Genomic DNA, 12,223 nt, shown 5'->3' with positions numbered 1-12,223 from the left:
TCAAAACACCAGCAGTCTGTCCCACCGTTCTGCCCAGAGGCGCGAACCGTGTCCAAGCACCCACCGGCGGCATTTTGCCTCCTAGCTAGACCTCTCCCTATGGACAAACCAGACACGCCTTTTCCATGTCCCTCTCTGCACTTCTCTCCACCCCCAAGAGATAACCTACACGGCTCGATGTCCACAGGGAGTGACCGTTTTGTAGGCACATGGATGTTATGAAAGGGGAAGGACCGACGCTCCCGCAGTAAGACATAAGGAGAAGCAGGGGTTAAGAACGGGGGCTCTGGAGTCAGACAGAGCCGGTTACACTCCAGGCAACCCCTTGTCAGGCTGCCGAACTCTGTGCCCCAGTGGCCACGCCTGCCACAGAGATAATGGGAGCCCCCATCTCAGAAGACACCTGCACTGAGTCCTTGGGACGCAACATGCAGAGTGCTGGGCGCTGGGCCGGGCGCACAGCAAGCCCTCCACCAAGGGAGCTTTGGTTAGGAACCCTGGTCCATTAAGTCAGATCAGCTGCCCCTCGTGGCCCTGTGGCCCCTGGCCCTCTGGCTTTGTCCCCCAGCGTCTGACTCACTCTGCATCTTTCCCATGTCTTTGCTGCTGGTTGGCCTCTGTTTCTCCAGAGCTGGGATATGTCATAATGTGATTGATGCACCCAATAGTAAAAAATAACCAGTTATTTTGATGTCGGGTGCGTCATCCCTAAAAATAACCGGGTGTCTTGGAAGTAAAGGCGCCACGGCAAATGTTGGGTTGCATCAGGCACACGCACACTCACATCAACATACACACACACACACACACACACACACACACACACCAACACACACACTCACATCAACACACATGACACACGCACACGAGAGTCACTTTAAATGGGATGGGAAAACACACCAACTTTAATCAAGGGGCAGAAGTCCTCTCCTCCTTTATCATTCTGTGAGCTGGGGATGGTGACTTTGTCCTAGCGGGCTCTTGTCAGGAGGCAGCCAGATGGGGACAGACTGAGGCAGCCTACCCGCAGGATCAGAGAACACTGCGGGCAAACAGCTGTCCCCAGGCCACAGCAAAGCACCGATCTCCAGCTCTACCAACCTCCCGGGACTGCATTTGCCATAAGAGCCTCCCTTATTCTAAGCTGGTGTCATGCTTCCTTGCTTTAGAAGAGAAATGCCCCCCAGACATGTCATCCTGACTTGCACTGCAAAGGGACACCAACTCGTCATTCTTCAGTGGCTGGGAATCCGTCCCTTGCTGCTGAAAGTACCTGGGAGACTGGGACTGGTTGCTTCTCTCCTGCACACTCCAGGGGCTACGGGCACAGGGTTTTAAAACCTCTGGGCTTTTTAGAAAACAGATGAGGCCCAATTTGTCCAGGGTGTCATCTTTCCAGCAACACCACCCCTTGTCTCCTGGGGACACTTATTCTGGAAGACAATGCCACCTTTTCACACAGAGATCCACGTGCCAAGTAGAAATGCTGGAACAATGGGGAAGGCGTGACCAGGTTTGGGTTTCCAGGACACGGAGACTCTCTGAGAGTGATCCAGAATCTTCACATTTGCCCCCTGGCACTTAGAGAGAAACACCGGCCTCCAAGATGCAGGAAAGAGGCCACACCAGCCTGCTGGCAGGAGAACATGGGTTTAGGATGAATGGAGATCAGGGTTAGAAGCCCACGTTTAAATACAAGTTCTGCCTCTGGGTAGTTAGGTCTTTGTGAGCAAGGGATTGTGTGAGCCTCAGTTTACTTGTCTGTAAATTGGGGCAAATGATATCTACCCAGTATGGTGATAAGTGACAACTCAATCACATAATGCAAGGAAATCACTCAGGACCACACAGTAAGAACTGAAGCGTCATCCTCATCATTTCTGATGAGATGTGTAAGGGATATAAGTTGTCTGCAAATTTCTAGACCTGTGTTATATTCCTGGGAGGGAAGCTGTTTACCCAAAAGAGCACATTGTGTTGGGCAAAGAGTACACCCTTCAGAGTCCAACAGGTTCAAATCCCAGCCCTGCCGCTCACCAGGCATGTGCCTCTAACTCCAATCCTCAGTTTCTTCAGTTATAAAATGGAGCCAGTAATGCCTAGCTGACTGCCCCCCCCTTAACTCAACCTGACCCCCTTTACAGATCTCCAATCCAAGCCACTTGCCAATAGAGCCAATGGCATTCAGGGTCACAGACCCACTGGCCAGCCTCCAAAGTGCCCGGAAACCCTCTGTGCAGGAAAGTCAGCCTACGGTCACTTTATTCATCGCTCTCACTCACTGGACAAGCGTTTGCTAAGTGCCTTCTGTATGTCAGGTTTGGAACCAGAGGCCGGGAACACAATAGAGAGCAGAACCTAGACGGCCCTGGGATGCCTGGGTGGCTCAGTCGGTTAAGCGTCTGCCTTCAGCTCAGGTCATGATCTCAGGGTCCTGGGATTGAGCCCCGAGTCGGGCTCCCTGCTCCGCAGGAAGCCCGCTTCTCCCTCTCCCACTACCCCCTGCTTGTGTTCCCTCTCTCGCTTTGTCTCTCTCTGTCAAATAAATAAAATCTTTTAAAAATTTTTTTAAAAAAGGAATGAAGCATTGCACCTGCCACAACATGGCTGAACCTCGAAAACATGCTAAACAAAAGAAGCCAGACACAAAAGGAAAATATTGTATGATTCCACTTACGTGAAATGTCCAGAAGAGACAAATCTATAGAGAAAGAAAGAGGATTGGTAGCTGCCAGGGCCTGGGGGGGTGGGGTGGTGGTGAGGAAATGGGGAATGGCTGCTTAATGGGTGTGGGGTTTTATCGGGGGTGATAAGAATGTTCTGGAACTAGACAGAGGTGACAGTGGCACAATATTGTGAATGTACTAAATACCACTGAATTGTTCACTTTAAATGGTTAATTTTATGTTCTGTGAATTTCACCTCAATCATGATTCATGAAAAGAGTGAACTACGTATAATGGAGTAAGTGCTTGGAAGCACAAGGTGCTGTGGGCAGCATGAGGCAGGACGCCATTGTTCCTGATGGCTTTATTCACAGTAGCCAGGAAGTGGACCCAAAGTAGAATAGATCAGTCAGAGACTGGGAAAGGAAGAATGGCAAGTTATTGCCTAATGGATACAGACTTTCTGTTTGGGATGATAAAGTTTTGGGAAAAACAGTGGTGATGGGCGCACAACACCGTGAATGTCATTAATACCACTGAACTGAACTGCACACTTGAAAGTGGCTAAGATGGTAATTTGACATAATGCGTATTTTGCCACAAGAAACAAATGTAAAAAAAAAAAAATCATAGGTGATGAGCCGTCATTGGCCTCATTTGTCCTAAACACAAAATTCAGAGGGTTGGTTGGGATCAGGAATCAAGCAGATCAGTGTTTGCTGCTCAACACAGCCCACTTCCAAGCTGTGTGACCTTGGACAAGGCACTTGATGCCTCCGAGCCTGTTTTCTAACCTATAACAGGACCCAGGGCTGAGGGTGATGCCTGGCTCCTAGCGTTGAATAAGTAAGTAGTGATGATTGTTAAGAGTCTGGGGAGCGCCTAAGAGGCACCGAACTTCTTTTCTACCTCCCACAGCTGGCTCTACCTGGAGATGTAGGAGAAATAGCCCGAGGCCATCTCCCAAGTGCCAGTACACACGGGCAGCAACCCTTCTGAAGGGCCTCAGGCATCACATGCCCCCAGGCACCACCCCGCAACTACACAGCTCTGGGGGCCGACAGCTCACCTGGGGCAGAGGCAGGAATAAAGAGGGGACGGAAGGTCCAGAGGGGCCTGCTGGACACCACACCGGAGGGTTACAGCAACTAGGAACCAAGATGGCTGTTCCGGGGGCATCACGGGGCCCTCACCCATGCCCAGCCCTGGGCCGCAGGGAGCTCTGAGGGTGGCTTCCTCACCTGCTCTTCCTGATTACCAAAGCATAAACCCACCAAGAGTCACAGAGGCCTGGGATGTCCACAGGGAGTGACCGTTTTGTAGGCACATGGATGTTATGAAAGGGGAAGGACCGACGCTCCCGCAGTAAGACATAAGGAGAAGCAGGGGTTAAGAACGGGGGCTCTGGAGTCAGACAGAGCCGGTTACACTCCAGGCAACCCCTTGTCAGGCTGCCGAACTCTGTGCCCCAGTGGCCACGCCTGCCACAGAGATAATGGGAGCCCCCATCTCAGAAGACACCTGCACTGAGTCCTTGGGACGCAACATGCAGAGTGCTGGGCGCTGGGCCGGGCGCACAGCAAGCCCTCCACCAAGGGAGCTTTGGTTAGGAACCCTGGTCCATTAAGTCAGATCAGCGCGTCCCCTGTGGAGCTGGGGAGGCCGAGCCCCACCGGCCACTCAGCTGGAGAAAAGCAGATCCAACTGGGTGGAGAAGGGCTGAGGAGGGTCCGGGGAGGGTCCGGGGGGCAGGAAGTGCCTCTAGCTGAGGAATGGCCATTAGGCACCTGTGTGGGGCTCCTGAGGGGCCCTGGGGTGGAAGAATTTTACCCAATCTGAGTTTCCTACATGGAAATTGCCCCAGAGGAAAGGGTAACAGAAGGTAATAGAAGGGGTGTTGAGCAGACCCACGTGGCAGCCAGGTCCCCTCAGGCAGGTACACTGCTGCTGTAACAAATCACCATAAACTCAGTGGCTCAGGGCAACACAGCTTCATTACCTTTGCCAGCTTCCTGAGGACCCTGCACTCCTTGGCTCACCCCCCGCCCGTCCTTCCCTTTCTAAACCAACGCCGTCCACCTTGCGATCCGGCTCTCCAACCCTGACCCTCCTGCCTCCCTCTCCCGCTTACAGGGACCCTTGGGATGACACGGGGCCCCCTGGATAACCCAGGATAATCTCTGCATCTCAAGATCCTTAACTTCATCCCGTCCGCCAAGGGCCCTTTGCCCCGAAAGGCACCATAGTCGTAGGTTCCAGGGGCCATTATTCTGCTATCACAGCAAGTAAGCACCTTCTCCACACTGAGACTCTGTTTTCTCATCTGTCAAATGGGGACAATAATCATAATAGTTATAATAGCACGGATGTCCCGGGTTTGTGTGAGGACGACAGCGGGAATGGCATGATCTCTGAGCACGGCAGCTGAAACAGCAGGTGGGGGCATTAACTGGGGTCCTCTCCTCCCCCTCTTCTCCCCTCACTCTTTCCCAGAAAACCCCAGGAGGCCCATTGCATCTCTGAATTCAGGTCTGAGGCTCAGGAAGGAGTAACATTTGACTCCCAGCCCCAGCACCGACAAGAGGTATCATTCTTCATATAAAAGTGAAAACTGGATCTTCACACACCCCCAATCTGGGAGCAAATGGGATTTTCTAGGCAGGCTTCATTACAGTGTCTCGGTGCCATTTGACTGATAATTGCACTGTGAAGCCAGAATTGATAAATCGCCTGTGCATTGTCATTACTGGATGTTTACCTGATCTATCTGATGAATATTAATTCACAAAAAAAAATATTTCCATTCTCGAAGCAATTCCAGGCAAAATGATGCCTTTCTCTGCACCCCTCCCCACTCCTACCAGCAACTGCGGAAACAATGTACAGAGTTAAGTAATAACAAGCCCTTGTCAGGGTGATTTATTGGATATGAAAACAAAGAGGGAAGGACCCGAGCTTGTCCTTCATTAAGCAACACCTGGGGGAAGGAACAAGTCGTCCCTCCCCAGAGCTGGGAGCGCACTCGGTGGAGCAGGTGGAGTCTGCAGGCCAGGCTGCGGAGAGAGTTTGGACAACAAAGATCATCATCCTGTTGCCACAGTTTCTGAAAGAGGTGCCTGTTGCCTCCTGTGTACCCCGCCCCACACTGGGGAGCTTATATGTAAGTATTTGCTACAATGCAAGCCCTCCGGACATGCATTCATCCCCACTGCAAATCTGTGAGATGGGCCCATCCCTGTCCCCATTTTACAGATGAGCACACTGGGGCGCAGAAAGGGCAAGGTCCCACTGCTAGGAAGGGGCAGAGCTCTATCTGGAACCTAGGTTTGACCCCCAAAGACAGTGCTCTTCCCACCACACCAGCAGTTGGCCAACTGCAGCCTGAGGGCAGGCCACCTATTATAGATTTGATGTTTCTAGGATACTGTCACATTCGTTCCTTTATGTATTATTTATGGCCGATTTCACCCTATGACGGCAGAGGGGAGGAGCTGCAACAGAGACCATAGAGCTTGGAAAACCAAAAATAGTTCCTGTCTGGTCCTTTAAGAAAAAGTTTGCGGACCCCAGCACACGGACAGTCCGTCTGGAGACCCTACACTGCGTGCTCGGTAAATGGTGGCCAAAGTCATCATTACCATCTTCTCTCCATCATTATGTCACTCCTGCCATGGCTACCTCCCCAAGAAAGACAGATCTTTCCCACCATCCCATCAAGGAACCAGCCTTCAAGATAACAAGTGCTGTGTTTCCTGCAGTCAGTCATAAGATCCTTCAACATAGTTAGCAATATTTTAAGTCTTTCACTGTTTCTGGGTTCTTACCAGGAACTCAAATCACAGTTGCGTCCTTCAATAGGCGCTTCCAAAAATGTTAAGTTGCTCTCCTTCCCATCACAGACCAAGGCCAGGGAGGTCCAAAGGCACATAGTTGGAAAAGGTGAAAGGTATTTAGTAGGACCAGTGGGAATCGTTAGGGGCATCTTCAGACATCTGGTCCTGCTGGCCTCGGCCAACCCAGCGTCCTCCGAAGCTGGGAATAAACTCCTGAACTCTAAGTTGGGGATCGGTCATCTCGGTTAGCCAAAAACTGGAGGGGGGCATTGATCTCCAGGGACCTAAGACTCTACGCTAAAACCAGGAAAATCTCAGGCAAACCCAGATGAGCTGGTTATCCTCAACCCGAGACATGTGGAGTTCACCTCATCAGAAACAGGTGGGAAGCCCCAGTGAAGCCAATCACAGAGCTCTTAATTTAGGGGACCTACTTGTTGAAACCTAACCCACACGTGCCTTTGCGGGGACTAGCTAGGCTGTGCTCAGTTTGGACTCTGAGTATCAGAGGGCCATCTTGGAACCATCTTGGGCCAAGACATGCAGGGCTGGCCCTCCCCAGTCACTCCTCTGGGGCCAGAGAAGGGTAGAGGTTGAAAGTACAGACTCCCGGCTCTGCCACTTGCTAATTGTACAAGTGTAGGCAAGTTACTCCTGCCTCTGAGCCTCAGTGTCCTCATCTGCAAAATGGGGACAACTGAAAAACTTATTTCATAGAACTGGTGTCAGGATTAAATGAGTTTAAATGACCAGAGGGCATACAAGAGAGCTTCATACTCAACGGCTGCCTTGTGCCAGGTGGGCTTTAAAAAGATCTCTGCACCCGAATTGTAACTGTGTTGATTTCTTTGCATTTCAGACCCTGGCTAAGCGTGCTCCTGGGCCCGGGGCCACAGGCATCACTTAGGAGCTAGTAACATGTGCAGATTCTCACACCCCATCCTGAAACTGCTGAAGCCGACCCTTCCCTGTACGGGATTCATGTGCACATTTGAACGTGAGGAGCACTGTTTTAAATGTCTGGCATTTCCTGTCAGTTGAGACTCGGGAGGGATGTGTGGGTATAAAGAAAGAACACGGATGGTGGGTGGGATTCAGGAGATGCTTGCTCCAGCCCTGGTTTTGCTGCTTACCTGCCACATTTTCTGATCCCTGCTTCCTGCTGCCCAGACCCCACCAAAGGCCAATTACATCAGCTCTGGGGGTGGAGCTGAGGCAGCCAGAGTTTTAAAGGCTCCCCAGGTCATGATAACTGTAGCCTGGGGTGAGACGTCCCATTCCAGTCCAGACTGGATCCCCAAATCCCTGTCGGGTTCCACGTCCCACCCTCTACATGGACAGAGTCAGACTAAGGACTTTTTTTTTTTTAATTGAGGTGAAATTGATATAACATAAAATTGACCATTTTCATGGATACACGTTGGTGGTATTTATAGTCACAGTGCTGTGCAACCAGCATCTCTATCCAAGTCCAAAACCTTTCCATCACCCCAAAAGGGGCGTCATACCCAGTAGCAGCCCCTCCGCAACCCCTCTTCCCCAGCCCCTGGCAACCACCGATCAGCTTTCTGCCTCTGTGGGGTTCATCTCCTCTGGACTTTCCCCAGAAACGGAATCATACAAGATGTAGCCTTTTGTGACCGGCTTTGTTCACTCAGCTAATGTTTCTGAGGCTCCTCCTCATTGTATAGCAGGTGTCAGCAATTCACACTCCTTCTAAATCATTATTCAGGCTCTAGTGTTCCGTGAATCGAAACTCAAATTAATCCCTGTGGAGGCTTAAAGACATCGGCCAAGCCTCAGGAACAGAGTGGACTGGCCCCCCACGCCTGTGACCCGCCTTCCCCCTGCACCCCTTCCCTGTCAGGATCTATTACGGGAGGGGGGAAGAGGGAGAGACGTAGGTCGTGCAAACCTGTTCCGCTCAAGCCCCACTCAGACTCAGCCAGAGCAACTGTGACACTTCCTTTTCATGGTGGGGAATGCGCAGTGCCACAGGGAGGCTTCAAGGCCCTGATGAAACCTGACAACGGATCATTCTCACACACCGGCTCCAGAAACCAAGGGAGGAGAAAATGAAGCAGATGTTTCCCGGGTCTCTTGGGAAACTCATTGGCTGCCCTGTATTTTAGAAACCCTTCTCCCAGCTCCACCCAACCACCAGGAGGTCCCCTCGCCCCCTGAAAACCACAGAGGGAGGGCCTGAGTGGGACGTAGAAGAAGCGAGAGAAACAGGGAGAGAAGATGCACAATAAAACCACTGGTCACTGTAGAACATTCCCCAAACTGGACTCTGCCAGGTAATACTGCTCCACAACGCATCAACAGGTGCTATGGGTAAGACAGATCTGATGCTCTAATAAGTTTGGATATCACTGTATATCAGCTCCCCACTTTGAAGAGATTCTCCAAGCAAGTTTGCAAATTAAAGGCTCCGACAAGTCCTGCAAGAAAGAAAACCATACTCATTCTATTTAATGCATCCGATCAAGGGAATCTTTCTCTGTGTGTGGGTACCCTCCTCGATAAATGCATCTTAGGAGTCCCTGCGCATACTGAATTCTTTGTTTAACAAATGCCAGGCAAGATTCGAGGAACTAAGGATCTGGTGGTGGAAAAGATGGTCACAATCCTACACCCAAAGAGCTTCCGTTCTAGTAAGTAGAGACAAATAATAAATAAGGAAATAAATAAACCAGGATAAAAACACCTGAAATCCACTCTTTCGATGCCTGCCTCGAAGATCTCTTTATTCAAACCTTCCCCATCCCCTCCAATCAGGGGTGATGGCTCCCTCTTTTAGCTCCTACAATATTTACAGTTGGCACCATTTGGGAGGTAATTAATTGTGCTCTGCCTGCAACAGCACCCAGATAATTATGCTGAGAATTTATAATCTCTTGGGTTGTTAACATTCCCTGTTTTATGTCTTGTTTTCTCTGCCACATTGTAAACTCTTTTGGGAAAGTAAAGAGTCTCTGTTTTCTCCCTCTCAACTCCGGTTGTGTGCAGCCCAAAGAAGGTGTTCTGGAAGCCCCTCTAGGGGCATTGTACTAGACAGTACAATGAATCTATCCTACACAGATGGCCCTCTCTGAGGGCACCCCAGACCTATCAGTGCAGAACCATGGAGGTGGCCCAACCATCTGCGCTTTAGCAAGCCTTCCAGATGATTCTGAGGGGCACTCCAGTTCGAAAACCACTAGCCTATGGTCTCCAGCCCTGCCTCCAAGAGCCCGGGATTAAATCCCCAAATAAACCATTCGCTGCGTGACCATGGGCAAGTTATACAACCTCTCTAAACCTCAATTGACCTCACCTCTGAAATGGGGATTCAAACAGTTGGTACCTCAGAGAGTTGGTGCAAGGATCCGATGAGCTTTTTGTTGAAAGAGGCTTAGCCCAGGGCTGGGTATACAGCCGGGGTCCAATCCCTGCTACCTCTCACGGGTCAGTATTACTAAGAAAACAGAGCATGTCTGTCTCACGGCATCTTGAACTGAGGCCCCTGCCCATCTCCCCTCTCCTCCCCACCCCATTCCAGGGAACAACTTACTGGGCTTCCAACATACCAGCTCATCCCCACCCTGGCTGGCTGAACACAGAAAAGCTCCTCTCTTTCCTCTGGGACCCACCTTACACACCATTTCCCAGCCTCCTTTGCAGCTAGCACTCCGGCCAACGGAACAAGGGCAGAAGTGAGGCCTGGTCCCTGAAAATCTCCAGTGCAACCCCTCACTCCCACCCCACCCTCCTCCCTAGCCTCTGGGTGCCGATATCCAGGGCAGCCTATGTGTTGAAGGCAGTGGCGCCTGGATTCCTCGCTCTGGACGAGTCTTTGGAGCTGAGCACCTGCCCTGCCTCCAAGCACAAGCATCCATTTCAGACTTTACCTGACTTAGAAATAAACCCCGACTATTTAGCCGCTGATACTTTGAGGCTCACCTTCGACAATAGCCAGCACTGCCTTAACTAATAATCACCTTAGGGGCTTAGGCTTGTTCCCACTTTCTGGAAATTTCTTCCAGGATTTTGTAGATGCTTCATGTCTGGCTCCTTGTTATTATTCCTACCTCTTACCAGGGTTTCCTAGCAGCACTGTTGACATTCTGGGCTGGGTAATACTTGGGGAAGAGGGGCGTCTTGTGCATTGCAGGACGTTCGCTGACCAGCAGCACCCCAGGGCTGTACCCACTGGAGACCAGAAACTCTCCCCCCAGCTGTGACAACCAGAATGCATCCGTGACTAACAAGTGTCACCGGGGAGCCCCCAGCTGAGGCACTACGGCCTTCTCAGAAAGCACTTCCCCACCCACCCACCCCACAAATCATCCCCCTCACCTCATCCGCATCCCCCTCTGTTCCCTCACCCTGCTTGTGGCTTGTCCTTCATAAAATGTGCCCCTCGCTGGAATTAGCTATTCATCAGTTTGCTTGTTGGTGGATTCTCTGCCCAGCACCCACGTAAGTCCCACCTGAGCCCTGCCCATCCTGTTCCGGACTTTATCCCTCAGGCTAGCCCAGCACCCAGCACCAAGCACCCAGTAGGGACTCAGTAAATACTTGCTGAAGGGATGGCAGGTGAATGGGATGCCAGGATGGCCAATGGGCAGGGGTGGGAGGACTGGAACCCGGGGGAAAGAGCCCAGGTCTGACCCCTATTAACTCAGCGATTCACGAAGCACAAGCTGATTTGATTCAAGCAGCTGGGAAGAAAGAATAAACATCCTTTTGTCGGCCATGGGGCGTTTGTGAGGTTTGGTCCCTGCAGCTCTGTCAATGGCAGCGGGAAGGAAGAGGCATCCAGACGAGTCTCCACTGAGGCCACTGCCCCTCGGGGCCTGACCACCAGGGAGCTGCTGGCCAATGGAAGCCAACAAGCCCACCTGGTCTTCTGTCTCCCTGCTGTTGGTTAATGACAAAGAATCCACATCATTCCCGAGTTAGGACTCCATTAATCTGTACCTCTATCAACACCAGTTTAATATAAAATGAATCCACTCTCAATTTTGGACATGATACCTGACTGGAAATTCAACTATCACATCTTGCTCCCACCCCCAACGTCCGCAGCTAACACGCAGAAGGAAGGAAGGACAGCCACTGCCCTGTGGGGACGCTTAAACCGCGCTTAACCATCCCAGACTTTCAGCTCGTCTTGGTTTTTTGTTTTGTTTGTGGGGAATTAGTTTTGGTTGCTCTTAGAAAAGAGAAAACAGGAAAAAAAAAGAAAAACCAAGTACAGTTAATGAGCTTATAAGAACGAAGCTAAAAATAAATGAATAAATGAGAATAATGTTGTGAAACAAAATAAAATTAAATCAAAATTAAAATGTGCTGGGATGTTTTTCTAAAGAGCGTCAAACTCGATAAATTGATGAGTCTTGACAGAATCCACCAAAGAAGGGGTTTTTTTCTCTGGCTCTCCAACCCATGCCAGGTCTCAGCCCCAACCCTCTTGGTCACGGGTCCTTTAGAAGTCCCTCATGTGGGATGCAGAGAAAGGGGAACGCTCCTACACTGTTGGTGGGAATGCAAGCTGGTGCAACCACTCTGGAAAACAGTATGGAGGTTCCTCAAACAGTTGAAAATAGAGCTACCCTACGATCCAGCAATTGCACTACTGGGTATTTACCACAAAGATACAAGTGTAGGGATCCGAAGGGGTACGTGCACCCCAATGTTTATAGCAGCAATGTTCACAATAGCCAAACTGTGGAAAGA

General features: G+C 50.7%; 1 protein-coding gene across 2 annotated transcripts in view; it reads right to left on the bottom strand.

The window, feature by feature from the left end:
• KSR2 (kinase suppressor of ras 2) overlaps positions 1 to 12,223 on the bottom strand; it is a 403,757-nt gene that overhangs the window by 270,188 nt on the left and 121,346 nt on the right. The gene's annotated exons all lie outside the window — the stretch shown is intronic.

The sequence above is a fragment of the Eumetopias jubatus genome, unplaced genomic scaffold, assembly GCF_037043125.1.
Source record: "Eumetopias jubatus isolate StellerSeaLion01/CBP00866 unplaced genomic scaffold, mEumJub1_p1.0 scaffold_16, whole genome shotgun sequence".
Lineage (NCBI taxonomy): Eukaryota > Metazoa > Chordata > Mammalia > Carnivora > Otariidae > Eumetopias > Eumetopias jubatus.
This window is presented reverse-complemented; position numbering and strand designations above follow the sequence as displayed.